This window comes from Macrobrachium nipponense, chromosome 34 (assembly GCF_015104395.2).
Source record: "Macrobrachium nipponense isolate FS-2020 chromosome 34, ASM1510439v2, whole genome shotgun sequence".
NCBI lineage: Eukaryota > Metazoa > Arthropoda > Malacostraca > Decapoda > Palaemonidae > Macrobrachium > Macrobrachium nipponense.
In genome coordinates this window covers 32,041,206-32,057,768 of record NC_061095.1, presented here as the reverse complement: position 1 = coordinate 32,057,768, position 16,563 = coordinate 32,041,206, and positions in this window count along the sequence as shown.

Genomic DNA, 16,563 nt, shown 5'->3' with positions numbered 1-16,563 from the left:
GGAGTCAGAAGGCCAAGGTCTTTCCTCAAAGCACAATAATTACAAAGAGTACAGGAGATAGTACTGCAATTTACACTAAAGCGCCCCGTGTTGCACTTCGAGGTACAAAAAGATTAACGTGATGACTTCTGCCTTTACGGTCCATCGATCATTTTTCAGTGCGGAAAGTCCTGAATGGCTCATTTACACTACGCTGCTAAACTAGCCATTTCCTTTATACATATATATATATATATATATATATATATATATATATATATATATATATATATATATTATATATATATAAAATTTCTGTCTATCATTTTGTTAAATAAAATGGTCATGTATACAAGCTTTTAATACAATGCAATAATGTAAAGTGAGAATACTTTAAGGAAATGTGGATAGAAAACGTTTAACAAATAGAGCATTAAAATGTACATTCTTGGGAACTAATTCTTGCAATAAAAACATGACACAGGTTCTGAATGGAAAATTAATACCTAATGGATTCTTTTACTCGCAAGTGAATAAGACATTGTCAAGGAACGATGTCTTAATAAAGACGAAAGCGCTTGGATTTCTGCCTATCATTTTCCTGTGGTATTCGCTTATATATATTATATACAAGGAATGCAGTCGCTTGTGAAGATTAATGGTACACAATGGGAAAACGATTAAAAATTCTTTTCATAATGAAAGCAGGAGAGTGACTTGTTTGGTGTAAAAAATGAGTCTAAGATAGGGGCATGAGGTTTCTTTGTTTTTTGTCTTTGTGGATGGAGTGATGCTGTTATAATATTAATTCATATCTATTCTCCTTTAATTTGATATCAGTGAGTTTTTGTGGCTTAACATTTGAAAGTGCAGAAATGACATGAATAATGTTAGTGACAAACTATCTCTCATGTATATATGTGTGTTGTGCCCATGAACTGAAATTAATGGTAATATAATGGAGGTCAGAAACAGCTATATACTCTACACGAAAGGAACCTGACATACTGTTAAGAAGTATGAACAGAGGAGTGCCAATCTGTCACATATAGGGGCCATTGGTCAGCGAGGCTGCCTGGGTATTTTTGAAGTCACGCGCATAGGACTATTTATCTATAAATCACTGATGTGATTCTGAACATTACACTGTGGTTGTGAAAAGGACTCCAGCATGAATACTTAAAGAGGATCATACATCATATCACTTGAATAATATGTGAAGAAGACATCTTATCTATTAATTAATCATCCACATGAAAGACAAAACACAATTTAAGCCCCGTTTTCCCGCTTCTGACGTCACATCGAACAAAGTCTGTCGGGCAAAGTTCGACCGTGTGGACGGGGCTTTATACAGGTTATATACAAACATAATTATATCCAGCATTACGCTCGTACGCTATTAAGTCGCAATCTGTTTAGAGAGAGAGAGAGAGAGAGAGAGAGAGAGAGAGAGAGAGAGAGAGAGAGAGAGAGAGAGAGAGCTTGTCATAAAACGTATAAGTTTTAAATGTTTTTAAATTACTGGCTGGTATTAAAATCGTATACGGGATGATTTTCTCTCTCGAATAGTGGAATTTCTTTTTCTTCTTTAAGCCAACAAGGAGGAGTTTTGAAAACAATTTCCTCCTCAAATCACCGCGAAGAGCACCATGATTTTTATCCGGTATATAATTCTTTCTCACCACCTAATCCACAACCAATGGTTCTTAACCTGGGGGACGCACCCCTAGGGGGACCTCAGCAATTTCCAGGGGAAGCGCGAACCCCATGGACAAAAATAAAAATTCTCTAATTATATAAGTTATTCTCTTCACAACAGTGAGGAACTAATATTTGGAGGTTTATGAAAAAAAAGCAATAGTATCGCCTTATAACGTTAGTGTCCTATAATCATCTACTTCACCAGTTAAGACTCGTTGGGCTTACCATTATTTGTCATTATTTACCTCCCTCCCTATCCCTCGAAATCCCTTCTCTTTCTCTTTTATTTTGATTTCCCTTTAAATCTTCCAGGGAATTTTACTCATAGATGCATGTGGGGCCTAGAGGGAAGGACCAACTCTTAGAGGGGGCGTGGTCATAAAAAGGTTAAGAACTACACTACTAAACTTTCTTTCCTCTTAAACTGGTGTCCATTTTTCATTCAGTAGGACAACGATCTCTGTTAAGTTTTAAATCATCCGGATTGTATCAGGGTGCACTAAATTATATCTGGAAAGCAAGAGTAAAAAAAAAATCTCTTGCGAAGTCTATCGAGCAATAACTAAAACAAGACGGGTAAGAAACACGTCACTTACTAATAAAAATTTGTGTCTTAATGACTTAAGCTTAATACTCTCAAGTAAACAATCTTCAACTTGTTAAATAAAATGGTCATCTATACAAGTTTCTAATACAATGCAATAATGTAAAGTGAGGTCACTGTAAGAAGATCTGGATAGAAAGAGTTTAATAAATAGAGAATTGTTTTTTTCTTGGGAATTAATTCTTGTAATAAAAACATGACAAGTTTTTAATGGAAATTTAATACCTACTGGATTATTTTACTCGTTAGTGAATGAAAGGAAATCTGCAAAGGGAATGAATGAAAAAAATTATGAAATAAAGTAAAGAAATATCAAAATGGGCAGAGAAAAGCCGAGGCGAAATCCCTGAAGGGGAAAATGCCCCTATTATTGGAAGGGGCGTGTGAGGGAGTCGGGGGAAACTAATTGACCTGCTTGTTGACAAGCTGCTGAACAGACGAACACAAGCAGCCTAATGTTCCTTTGCCGTGACCTCCCCGGTCATTTGGTGACCTTACACCATCCCATGCCAGGGGGCCAAAACCTATTAGTTTTAAACAAGACATTTCGCTGGGTCCAAACTCCGCCGCTATGTAGAAAAATAACATATACGTATAATTATGACTTGCGATTCCCGAGTGACTCTTTCAGGGAAAGGAAGTGAGATGGCGCTGTCTGATATACAAGACGTCATTCTGAAAGCTCATTAAAACCCTTCTAAATACTCCCGTCTTTTTTCATTTTTGCAGGAATAACCTATCTCAATTGCGCTGTTCCGCCTATCTGGGTAACAGGTTTCTTTATCTGGGTCTCTGCAACATTAGGATAGTGTAAAAATTAGTTGAAAAGAATGCAGTAAGATAAACTTTAGTTATGCAAACAGTTTGTATGACTTTCGTAGTTAGAAAGCTGGGGAATGAAGCAAAATTGGTCAGTTTAATATCACTCGATAAAAGCAAGACATTCGCGTCACATAATCCTATATATATATACATATATATATAAAGAAAAACAGAAGCTAGGGAGTCACTTAATCTTAAGGAAAATTACAGAAACAGAAATATTACAGGTCATTTTTAAAATATGATACTCTAGGGCTTATCCAACACATCACACCAGTATACGTAAGTATATATAATAAAAAAGGGAAATTTTTATATTGCTAAAAATCAAAGTTATTTTCGTTCTCCGGAGACTTTCGGTGCTTCTTTGTGCTGCGAATTCCTAAGCATTTGTTTCTGATATTCAGATGTTGGCACCATGATTAAACAAGTAAGAAATGCACCGAAGTTTCTGCGGCGCATTCGAGTTTTCTGTATAGCGTATAATGCTGCGTGAAACTCTCAGCCACGGCCCAGTGTTGTTGACACCTATAGCGGTTAGCGGTGGCAGACGGTGGCTAAATTTATCTTTAAATAAAATAACAACTATTGAGTCTAGAAGGTTGCAATTTGATATGTTTGATGATTGGAGGGTGGATGATCAACATACCAATTTGCAGCCCTCTAGCCTCAGTAGCTCTTAAGAACTGAGGACGGACAGAAAAAGCGCGGAAGGTCAGACAAAGCCATCCTAATAGTTTTCTTTTACAGAAAACTAAAACAGCCAACCGAAAATGCAATATTTTTCGTGTCCAAAAAAGGAAAATTCCATGAGGAACTAAACTCATTAGCGGAGGTCACCGGAATAACAAAACCTTCCGTAGATATCAGTGCCCAGGGAGAAGCCGAAGACAGAACTATTATGTACTATTTTTTTTTTATAGCTAATTCAGCGCCCCGTAAGCCAAGAAGGACAAAGAGACTATTATGTACTTTTTTTTTTTTTATAGCCAATTCAGCGCCCCGTAAGCCAAGAATGACAAATGCAACAACGAATTCTGTAAGTGAAAGCTCACATATTTTTATCAACATTCAAGACTTCGCATTGGCAAGGAGAAGTAAGTTACCGTGCATATTTACAATCTTGTATATATAATACCAACCGCTATTATCTTTATGAGACAAGTGAAGGGAAAAACACTCAAATGGTCGTAAAAGCGAAGTCGTCAGAATAAATAAAATAAATTATTAGAAGCGGAGAAAAATGGAGACCGGCCTAACACTAAAAGCAAATCCAGCCTTAGATGATTGTAGAAAAAAAAAAGAAGAAAAAAAAAACGCGGGTGGCTTCTAGTAGATACATTAACTCCTGTATTACATTGTGTTGGTGAAGGAAACCGGATTTGATAATAAAAAAATTCTGAAACCGTTATAAAAGCTTTATACATCTCTGATGAGGGGGGAAAAGTTTATAATTGGTTATTGCCAGACAATGTACAACACTCTTTATATAACAATCATCTGTAAATGTAGACGGATGAGATATAATGACCAAAAGATCCTGCTAATCATAAATCATTCTATACCCATAGCTACAAAAACAAACCAGGCTACAAAATAACAAGTAGCTTCGGCGCAATCGAGTTTTCTAGAAGTAGATAATGCTGTATGAGCCATGGCCCATGAAGCTCTCAACCACAGCCGGGTGGCGGCCTGTCGTATAGCATTGCCTGACGCACGAGTATGACTAAATTTAACCTTAAATAAAATAAGAACTACTGAGGTTAGAGGACTGCAATTTGGTATGTTTGATGATTGGAGGGTGGATGATCAACATACCAATTTGCAGCCCTCTAGCCTCAGTAGTTTTTAAGATCTGAGGGCGGAGAGAAAAAGTGCCGACGGACAGATAAAAGCTGCCACAAGAGTGTTCTTTTACAGCAAACTGAAAAAACTATAACAACAACGTTGTTAATAAAGGTTAATAAAGATTTAACATCTCGAGACCAAGTTAATACAATAATAAGAACGAACTTCCATATTAAAGAACTAATGAATATAGTGTAGACCTTTTATCAATAATAATAACATATCTCCACTCAAACTGTTACTGTAGATTTCCCATAAATATAATTATTACGACAGCGGGAACGACGTGACAAGAGTAATGACAGCGGAGCAAGTTACGTTATGTATAGAGGCATAATGCTTTGAGGGGTGCGGAGAGGGGGGGGGACCCACGAAGGGGTGTACCAGACCCCCTCTTAAGCAGGAAATGGGCAGAACTCCACCCATCCTATTCCCTGAGGTGAATTTTCAGGCATGTGGGTGGGCGCTGAGAGAGGTAAGGGCTGTGGAAGTTGTTAATTATTATTATTATTATTATTATTATTATTATTATTATTATTATTATTATTATTATTATTATTATTATTTTAAAAATCATTCTTATAGCTACCTTCTTTAATATAAATAAATAAATATACACACATGCGTGTATGCATATACTAATATATATGTATGTATGCGTGCGTTTTCAGAGGAGGCCAAAAATATATTTTTCAGAAAACTCACAAATATGAAAACTTTTTTACCACATTCGCGTATCTACTGATGGCTATAATTATAGACAAGAGAATAATCCTGACACTTGAGAAGGAAAAGTGTGCTTTCAGTTGAAAGACATCCCTCACCCTACCCTTTCCCAGAAGCTGAAATCACTTCATATTCAGTTCAGAGCTTCGGTAGTTTTGGAGCCCCGCCCGGGAGCGCCACTCACTCGTGTGTAGCCCGAGTTTCAAGAATAATTTACTAAATCAGTACATATTATTATTATTATTATTATTATTATTATTATTATTATTATTATAAGCAAACGCTAATAACCATGCAAAGCAAAAAGTGCCAAGACAAGAAGAAAAAGAGGTTGGGAGCAACAGTAATTAGAGAACGGACAAAATTGAATCAGACGACCCTTGACGATTCCCACCCATCTCCATCCCAGGACCAGGACCAGCACAAGGTCAGCTATGGCCTAGAGCAGAGCCGAAATGGATAATCGACACTCCATCTCACTCAGTCCGGGCTCGCTTGTATACGGAAACACAAAATTACAATAAATGAATTATAATTACGGAAAATGACAGGATAAAGTTTTGGCAAATGACAGGATAAGTTATCTTTCGATGTAGAAAGGATGTTTTTATCAAGGTTAACTGGACGGAATCGACAGAGGGTTGAAGGTTTATTATGTATATTGGTGGAAGTGCTTTAATTTGATCCTACACGATAAATAATATACGACAAGGTACCAGATATTTCGTCCTAGAGTTTCTTAAGAATATGAAACAAAAATTTAAGTCCATGTGACGACTAATAAGTGATTTGCTTTACACAAACCGAAACGGTACTACCTTGGCTTGTTATCTACGCGTCACCTACTCCGAGATGCTAGTACTAAACACCGAATGGTAAATATAAAAGTAGACGGCCGCAAGAAGATATCTTTTATTATTATAATTTGTCGACCATACAACATAGAAATAGGTGTATATAGTACTTCGATTCCCGAGGGGCTAGTAATAAACTTCGCGTCCCAAGGAGCATCCGCCATGATTAGTACTATAGCACCAAAACCTTCCAAGGCACAGGATTCATTTGCTTCCGCGTTTAAATTCTCGATATACTACTAACATGCCAGTCGCTGGCTCGACGAAGTCCCACAACGATGGCCCTGGTCATTACTTGGACGGGTGATCTCTACGAAATGCCACACGTCGTGAACACATTATGCTTCCTGAGCAAAAATAGTAGCTGAACACTGGTCGATAAGTTTCCGATCCATTTATTTGCTCTTCTATGAGAATCAAGAACTATCGAGTAAGTTTTCTTTCTAATGCTGAAAATAATGTTATGGCTGATCACACTTGCAATAAAAACCTGAATGTTTCACACAAATTCCATTCTACCTTTCTCAGACAATTCCTTCGAGTTCGATTCAGTTGGGGGGTTGGGGGGTGGGGGGGGGGGGCGTACACATATCTTAAAGTGGCCTTGTTTCATAAGTTGTACGAGACAATTTCTTTTCTTTTAAAAGTTTCATTGTATAATATACGCATTATTATTTAATAATTACCACTATACCTTTAATTACAAGACTTGCTGTCAATTCCTAGAATTTACTTTTATACACATTAACATATTTCTAAATCTTATATTTTCATTTCACTTTTTTCCAAAGCTCCACAAAGGGTCAATTACCATTTTTCAATCTATATATAATCAACATATATAACTGTATTAAGATCATGCTATCAACGGTCCCAGAGAACATCCATATATACCACAATCGTGTAAAGCTCTCATTTTCGTCGTCACTGTTTTGAAGTCTAATCAAGGTATTCTTAGCACATTTTGTTCTGACCTTACAACACTTTCGGAAAGCGACTCGAAACAACATTTATTTTTCTTTTTTTTGGCGAAGGACAACATTTAATTAAGTGCGTATTATTTTCTACAGCTTCACGAAGAGGACACTCATTTTCATTTATTATGTTCCACACATATAATCTGTCGTTCGTATTACGTATTTCGTGAAAATATCTATACGAGACAAGATGCTATTACAGGTGCTCGTGACAAAGATCTCTCTTCGTTGCCAATTGCAACTGGATTCGGTTAGATTCCGGTCTCCTCCTTTGTTCTGTGGAAACTCATTATGAAGCTATTACTGGCCTTGGGGTTTACTATAAAAAATAAAAAATATATACACATTATGGATAATAGAGGAACAGCAATGCATTGCATTCTAATCCAAATTTATCAATATATTTGAATTACAGCAATTGTCATCGTCGCGGATTTCTGTTTAACATCTAATCTTTCATCTCGACCAAATACGCTACCAAGAATATAGGCGAAAGCTTTCTTCGATGCCAATAGAAAATTCTTTCTGAAAACGCAGAAACAGGGATACTGCCGTCAGATGAGCTTTTCTATTCATAAAATCTCATCTCTAGACTATACCACTAAATCAACTGAAGCCTTCCATATTTTATGGCCATGTTTCGGGTCTTGCTTAGTCTTGAAGCTTCTGAGACTCTTCGTGAATCAAATAGAGCTTTGCACCAGTTTGTTAAAGTTTGACAAAACTTCAATAACGATCAGGATTTTGCCAAGGCAGGATATCAGCTGGTGTCTGGTCTCCTTTTTTATCTGGGGTTATGACTGGCATAACCTTGCAAATTCTCAAACAAATATAAATTCTTGGACCAAGCGACTTGAACAAACAAAACCTACCAAAGGAGGTTCTATGACAATACAATCATCACGGGAATGAAGTCATTAAAGCAGGCCTTTGCCATTGTAAGCATTGCATCACACGAACGATTCAAAACCACTAACCCCCAGCGGACTCCCCCACCCCCCTACAAAGAAAAGGAAGGTGATCTTCACGCGGGAATTTCTTGAAGGGCACAGCATCCAATTAGGCGCCGTGATTCATCACTCTTCGATTCTCCCGTCGTAGGAAGGAAACCACCGCCGCCGCGCCGCGGGCCCTGCAACCCCGACGAAGCATTCCGGGCCAAGAACAAACATCGTTCGATATCGCGGCTGGAAATGCTAATGAAACGAATAAAAGGGAGGAGTCACTGACACCCGGCCAGGAAATGGGTGAAACAATTATCGGGTTCTGAGTAAACACCGGAAGTGTTTTAAAAACTTTTGAGGCAGAGATAAACGTACAGTGACGTGAGATTATTCAATTAGCGAATAAAGAACAGTGGAGATTGTAGATGAGAAACAATATTAAACATACCAACAAGCAAAACGCGTAAATAGGACATGAATCACAGCATGAAAATATTAACATAAAGAAAAGAAAAATGATAACATAAGAAAACGCTTACAAACACGGGGCCTGCTTGCTTCGAGCACTGGTCGTTTGGCCTAACAATCTGGTATCAATAATTAGTAAGATACATCAATTAAAAATAGCAATCCTAAGATAGCACTTGGTTTAAGTCTATGGCTGCATTCAGAGCACAACTAAGGCAAGTCCTATTACGTAAGCGTGCATATCGTAATATTCGCTTCTCAAATATGTTAAAAAGAAATAAGAACTAAATTGTCATGTATTCAGTTAGTCACAACCCAAATGCACACGCTTTATGGGATGGTCAAGTACAGATTTGATTTACAGTCAATCAACAACTAAAACTAGCATAATTATTCTCTTAAACACTTACTTATGAGGCAATCTTCCGTTACTATGGTATAATGGGCATGGCAGTACCTCAACGCACAAATGTTCTGATTGCAGACAACAGGGCAATTTACGGTTACTGAGGAGTAAACGAGTTGTTTCCGACGATTATACGTTGATTCTCCTGGCGACAGAATGTCTTGCCATGAGCGACCAAAAACAAAGCCGGTGGGATAATGGCATCGCTTTAGTTGCTAGCTAAGAAAGATTGCTTATATAGTACATTAAATATGAGAAATAATATGACGAATAAATACTACATTCAAATGAAAATATAAACAGGTTGAACGAATGTCTGTAGGATGCACTCGTGGCCGATTGATGAAAGTCTTCACTATTGTATTTCAGGTTAATTCAGGTAGATGCACTTTTTATCTGCAGGCGACACCGGAGTTAGATAGATTACGTAAAGTAATATATGGATGAATAAGTGGTGCTTGGTTGAGCTATGCAATGTAAAATGAGATAAATCAAAGAGGGAATGCCACGACGGTGGTGTTGATGACAATGACGGTTGGTTACGTGAAATAACATAAAACTAGGTAAAAACTCCACGTCGAGCATTTCTTTGGAAATTACAGTTTCCTTTAGTATTTGGGTTACTCATTAAGAATTTACTGTTATTTTTTGGAGGGTCGACTGTAATTAACCCCCAGGGGATAGTACTAAACAGGGCGATATACATTTGGCGCCCCAATCTCTAGTGACTGTCATATTCGCGGGAACGTTCCTTGCAGTCTGCGGGGAGTTATTGCCTAAAATTACCATGACCCTCTCTTGCAGTCTTCAATTCCCTGTGTCTCATGTGCTTCTGCTGTATTTCCCGAAGACCCAGGTCCCAAAAATTCTCTTGCCAACAGTTTTAAAGCTAAACAGCGGGTTTACAATAAAGCTGCCAGCATGAGGTTGATACAGATCGGAGGAAGTTGAACTTTGCAGCCATTTTCTACTACCTAACACCTACTTGTACAAGCACTTGCACATATGCAACCTTTTATTGTAAAGCGACCAATATTAGTATGGCAGCACTGAATTGTTGCTCGATCAGGAGAAAAAGGTCAATATTTCCCTCTTCAAAGGTGATGAATAAACCTGTAGAGCAAATAGCCCAAGAATCGAAATGTAGTATTCAAAACATTCGGTGAATGCCGTACAGCTGTTCGGCTTTTGGCCTTCAGATGCGCATTCAAGTGTCACTACCGCATTTCAAAGCAGAGTACATCAGTCGATGGGGGTGTAGTATACAAATACCTGGTCCAACAAATAAATGGGCACCAAGAGTCCTACATTGTCTGTTTAACGATGGTTGTGCCCGACAGTCACCTACCATACCATACTGGAAGATCAGAGGCGTAGTCCGTGTACTGTAAACACATACAGATGCACATAAACTCATGTATATATAAATATATGTATATATATATATATATATATATATATATATATATATATACACACACACATATGATAGAAGAGAGAGAAAGGGCATATAATTTTGTCTTTATCATCATATTTTGTCTATCACATATCTGTCGAGAGAGAGAGAGTGATGGCATTTAATTTTGTCTCATCATAACTGCGAAAGAGAGAGAGAGAGAGATGAGACGATAGATGAGAGAGAGAGGCGAGAGATGAGAGAGAGAGAGAGAGAGAGAGGTGGCACGGCATATAATTTTGTCTTTATCATCATAACTCGCCTATCTATCAATCACAACATCTCATAATTTAAATCATAAGAATGACGACGTTCACAACCTGCTTTTCATAAGATACAAGATAAATTAAATGCAAAATCGATTGTTTATGTCTGGTGATCGCGAAAATATACACAAACTTAAGTACCATAATAACACAACATCACTTCCCCCTTTAAATCTTTGTATTTTCGTTTTGTCCTTTTTTTTATGTCCACTACTGTGACAGTAACGTCTCCCCACATGGGCGCAGCCGCAGCGGTTTGGATCTTAGGTTACGTTAGATTAAGCTGTGTTACTTTACTCACCCACTCCCCCTAAAATGTCCCGAGAGGTGAAATACAAGCAACCTAATTATCATAATGAATGTGGACCCAACCCTTGAACAGTAAGTAACTCTTTACCTTAAGCCTCTTGCAGATGTTTCTGGCATCAGCTGAACGTGACCTCATGACCTCCTTGACCTAACCTTTAATCCTCTGTTGCTTCGGCAATGTCAGATGCAACTCTGCTGATCGTCGAGGGGAAGAAGAATTCACCATATGCTTCTGTTGTATCCATTACCTCGACTATTTTCACAAGAGGCTATTTACTTATAGGTAATTTCCATGAAATTTTAAATGCAACAAGTTTCCAATTTGTCGTTACTCGTGAATTAAGCACTTATTATATAAACACAAAATTTGGCATTAACAGAACTATCATTTCCCTGTAACTGCGTCAAATTATATATACTTTCTACTTTTCTTCCACCATAACTCACACCAACAACGTACACAAAACTGATTTGAGGAAGACTGAACCAATTTGACTGGTGCTGCGCACGCGCCGTTTTAACCTCCACCCCTTCAATTTCCAACGTGATGGTACTTGCGGATGCCTCCTGGGTTACGAACTCCTTTGTTGATGGTTTTCGATCGGGGAATATTAGTCACTGCATCTGGCTACATGTCAAGACCCGTTTTAAGATGCAATACAAAGGCGCACACGCACAGCACAGGGTAGGGGTTTGGTGGGCGAGGAATCCCAGTGAATCATTGCTATGTACAGAAAATGGGCAAAGAAGCGTACGACCAGAAAAAAAGTACGTTCTTTAATTATCACGGACAGCCCTAACTACAGTGCTTATTAATTGATAAAATACTCCTCCCACAAATCAAAGGAAACAAAACTTCGCGGATGTCAGTTTTTCCTTCAAACGAATTGCAACTTGAGATCCTAACGAAAAAGCACTCGTGGATATGGAGAAAAATACACGAAAAAAGATTACGATAGTTGATGTTGCGAAACTTTAGTAAATGCATTCCTTACTTCTATATCATACATCCATATTATACATCTATATAATGTAACTCTGACATCAATAAGAAACTGCTTTTTATGCAACTGTGCTTACATCAGGAGCGTACTTGGGAAGGTGACCATCAATGAGTGTCATTAAGAGCTAAGTGGGAGTTCCGATGGGTCACATCGATGTTCTAAAATCCAAGAGTGTTCATAATGAGCTCAATGAAAAGAGCTATCGCGGTATTCCTGAGCCGATACCCCCGACCTCCACCCATCCACAAACCCCCAACCCCGCAAAAGGAAACAGAGACCCGGCGCTAGGTTCCTTATGCACCCCCAAATGTCTATGACGGCTGAAGCGACGAAGAACGTATAGTTTCTACGTAGTCCGTTTTGGATACACACACAACACGATCGATGCATCGTTATTTTTAAAACAACACCAACGCGCGGTTTCGGGGAATTCGAGATTAAGACAGATATCTTGGGGGGAATTCACATCGCATCAGGAAAATATACACGCGAAGAAAGTTTAGGTAATGAAATTAGAGTAAGACTGGTATCATAACTACCGTCGTCATCGAAGTTGAAAAGGCATTACTTACTGAATCTGTAAAGAAATAGTGGCTAATGTTGAAGTATGTATTTGTTTGTCGAATAATTGTCATTGTGTAATCATGTGCATAATTAACTGGCATGGGAAGTGTCCTAAAAATTTATAACTCGATGTTGATAAAAAGAATATTTTTTATTATTTGTCTGCACACACATATATGGAGCAAGTGGAATGCAATGATCACAATGCATGAATATTTTTCAAACACTAAAACGTAAAGCAATTATGATAGAAGATAAAGCACTGTATTTCGATCAGTAGTAAATGAACAACTTGCACAAACAGTGGCTTCCTTTTCAAAACAATTATCATATCATCATAAAGGGCATGTGAAATTCTACACTTATGTCTTTCCTGTTCATTCACTTCCACAGATATCCACTCAGCTACGTCTAGGTCTGGGTCTTCCAACTCTGGTGCCATAGAGGAGACCTGGTGACGATATCACGAACCATTCTCCCAGGGGTTGCAAAAGACATGTCCAAACCATCTCATTCCACCCTTCACCAACATCACATTTACATATGGGCTAGTGCCATCAGTGCACCTCATGCGGTGTACAGTAGGCATTACTTAAGGTTTTTGGCAGCGTCCCTTAGGCCTGTAGCTTCAACCCATTTCGTTCCTTTATCATACCTCCGTTCATATTCTCTTTCTTCCCTCTTACTTTTCACCCTCTCCTAACAATTGTTTCAGAGTGCAACTACGAGGTTCTCCTGTTACCCCTTTCAACTTTCCTATTTTCAATTTCCCTTCCGGAGCTGAATGACCTCACAGATCCCTGCGCTTGGCCTTTGGCCAAAGTTATATATTCTATATTACATGTGGAATTTTCGTCATTCCCTTGTGGTATCATTTCTTCCTTTATCCTGCAATATAACTCCGTTTCATTCTCATCTCTATAAAATATTTTCGATACAGTTTCATTGCCATACCATTATTCATGTATGCATAGAAATATTGGATTTAATATGACTTTACTATATTAAGCAGACAGTTTATTGGATTTACAAGTCTTATTTAGTCTTCTCATTACTTGATTTGCGTTTATAGGTTTTCACTGAATTCCAATTCAAGATAACCTGTATCGGATATCATTGTTTCAACATGTTTGAAAGACTTAACATCGTTAATCCTTTATCTATGTAGCATTATTTCATCCATTTGTGCATTCTTTATTCTAATACATTTTCGTTAGATTTATCCTAAGTTCCATTCTAGTTATACGATACATTCTATTAAGTCAGTTTTGGAAACCAAGCGCATTTTCCTGATTAAACCACCATCATCTGTATATACTTAGTCTGTCAACTTCATATCGTTATTCTAACCTTAACCTTCTCTTCTAACTCCAACCACCATTTCTTCATAAAATTTATGATATGTACAAACAGAAAAAGTGATAAAACATTTCCTGCAACACTTCAAAAGTTAGCTTAGCACTCATTTGATAGAAGTGCATCAACACGAACTTTAAATTTTTATTATTCGTGGACACATTCAGTTAGTTTTACTTGTTTAGCAGAAATGCAATAGTAACTTAAGACCTCCCACAATAGCGGTCTGTGGACAATGCACAAATGCTTTTTCATAATAAACTAAAGCCTTCATTAAGAGATTTCTAATTTTCATACACTGCTGCACACTAATTCATAAGAAAAAACCATTTGGTTTGTTCATCTCCTTCCTTTTCTAAAACCAGCTTGTTCCTCTTTCATTATTCTATTAATTTATCTCTTTGGCACGTGAAGTATTTTCGTCACGACCGACCTTTCTTTGCGAGTTTTGCTAGCACTTCTTATCCTTGATCACCAGACTTTTTTTCCCTTGCTGCCACTTCTGAAAACTGTAGTTAGTATGTGAAGCTTCATTTAATTTTCAGCTGAAATCAACTCTGCAAAGTCTTTACCACTGATACCACTTCAAAAACTGTGGATTCATTGATGAGTACATACATGCACGCTCTCTCCAAATTCTGGTAATATGAATCACAATATTCCCTCATATTTCTTATTCATGACCTTGCAACAGTGTTCTGCCTAGCAGTGTCTCTCTTCTTCTTTTAAAACTATTAATGACCCATCATTCCTACTGAAAAGAATTTGTCTCTTTACCTTCACCAATGTAATATTTCATTAATAATTCCGTGGGCTTTGCAACACCAGTACGACTTCCTGTATGGCTGTGTTACATGATTTGCTTGGATCTTCCATATAGTTTCTTTTATTCCTTCTTTCATTTAGTTTAACTTTAGCACCTAGATTTCAGCACTCAGCAGCAGGTCCAGCTGCCCAACAGATAATATTTGGAGTTTGGCCTGTAGCCCATGGTTTAAGCACCTTCTACCTTTTTGGATGTTACCTATTTAGAAGTTAAGGTTATATCAACAGCTGAAAATTGTGGCCTTACTGAGGATGAGCACTAGAAATCACTGGCAGTGGAATAATGAACACGGTGAAGGTGTTGTACGCTTTTGTATCCTCAGTTTCAACCTTTGATGTCAGTGAAACCTCCATGAATTCTGCCACATTCATGGCTAGAAAAAATTTAGTGAAGGACCCGCTCCCTCCCCGGCCACAGGAATTTGCTAATAATCTCCCAGTTATCAAATACCACGGGTAATTTAAAAAAAATGGAACCTTAAGTCAGATTGGAAAGATGCAATAGGTAGAAATGAACTGATGAGATATGGACTGGACCTCTTGGTCATTTGTGAATGGGAATACAGACTGGACGATGGTAATGTGTACTATATTAATTCACGATGGATAAGCAGATATCTCTACAGAGGGATCAGGCATGATCTTATCACCAAATGCAGATCAAACACTGACTGACTGAGAAGGAAGTAGATTATTGATTGCAAGAATTAGGTAAAAAATGAGTTATGAATATCATCAGTGAATGATATCTCCAGAGAAACATAAGGTGAACTTTACATTGAACTGCAGAATGTTATGGCTAAAATACTAGAAACCGGTATGAGAATTCTCGCTGGTCATCTAAGCGCAAAAATTGGTAGGACGGCTGAAGACATAGAAGATACAAAAAGCAAGGAAGGGCCTAGAGACTGCAAAGAAAACTGAAATTAAAGGTGTCCCTTTCCAAGACAAAGGTGTTCATATATACACTTGGATATTTCCCGAAGGCAGTCATAGAAACCAAATGAATCGCAGCCATTAATTAAGAAGGAAAAGGACCGCATGGGAGTGCAAGGAATTTTAGAAATAGGATGTCTGCAGTGACCGCGTGCTTGTCATTGCCACACTAAGCTCAAATTTAAAGCATCCAACAAAAACGTTGACAGAAAATCTAGGTCTAATACAACAAAGCTTCTTGAAGATGAACGTCGAGAAGCTTTTGTAGCTGAATGTCGAAGTAAACCTACAGTCCTAGAAACCACATCAGAAGAGTTGCAGACTATCGGTGTCGACTGTAATAACATTAGGAATTGTTTTCAATCTTTTGAAAGAAATGAATGGCATATGAGTTAACCAGATGGAGAAGTTGAATATCGTCTAAGACCTGAAAATTTCTATTCAACAAACAAAAGCAAAAGGTACTTGTAGAAGACCACAATCTGGACAGTGACCTTCTCTACATATGCAAGATA